The sequence below is a fragment of the Echinococcus granulosus genome (assembly GCF_000524195.1).
Source record: "Echinococcus granulosus chromosome Unknown EG_S00278, whole genome shotgun sequence".
Taxonomy (NCBI): domain Eukaryota; kingdom Metazoa; phylum Platyhelminthes; class Cestoda; order Cyclophyllidea; family Taeniidae; genus Echinococcus; species Echinococcus granulosus.
Window position 1 is genome coordinate 2,808 of NW_020170658.1, and position 1,109 is coordinate 3,916.

A 1,109-nucleotide genomic window follows, 5' to 3' on the forward strand; every position below is an offset into this window, starting at 1 on the left:
GTTCCATGTCTATATTCTCCGTTAATGTCGCAAGAGAAATATGCAGTGGCTTAATACAACGGCCCTTTTATCAGACCCAGAAGGCAAAATGTTGTATGATTAGTATTTACGATGCCTCAATGTCTTCCATCTCCTTCAAGCAAATCAATTTAGGCAAAATAGGGGCAAGTATATAGGAGCTTAAAAGTGGTCTGATTACAACTTCCTTCATACGCAACTTATGAAAGTCATCCAGGTGAATGCGGACATTATTGTTAAAGAAAGCTTAAAACAAAGTAAATGGAGGAAGAGAAATACTCCTACCAAACTTTTTACTAAATAATATTTGCTTGATCATATACGTAACTGGAGCTCCATTACTATCTGAAGTCCTGGTTGGTCTACCCCATAAAACGATGCAAAGTACGACTGTCACCATTTGACAAATATTCTTCGTCCCTATATGCATCCCTCCTTCTATCCATTCTGCTCCACGTAAATGCCACCTTAAAGGAACGCATGATAATTTGGTTAATGTTTTTCCCTTAATCTCCCTGTCTCTATTTTATTCATAATTTTCGTGACTACCCAAACTCCCTTTGGCTTCACATTTCCAAAACTAATTTCTTGTGGAGCTCAACACAACTGCATGAAATCCATTTGTACAACATAATGGAATTTGCACTCGAATGCTTTTCTGCCTAACAAGCAGCCAGTAATTTCTCATTCATTCAAAATCCTAGCTGGATTCCTACATTTCAAATTCAGTTCAAATGTTTGCCTATTTTGATTATGTCAGTTAGGCAATCTAGACTGCGCCGTAGAAAATTTAACAAGTTATTAAACTGGTTATGACTGTGTCAAACGATGATGTTGCAGTTAAATTCCATGTTTATTTATACTCAGCATTTAGGCAATGAGCATCATCCTCCCCACGAGGGAGAAAATTCATTCCAAATATGCATATTCCCAATCACTGTAGCCTGTTCATAACAATAACAATAACAATATTAGTCCACTTTACGTCCTAGGTGTGCCATTTGTAGTGTTTTGCAAAAGATGGCTACGAAAATTCTGCATCATGCGGTCCCCTTCTACAATACTGCTGTTTGATATCATTAAAAACTTAG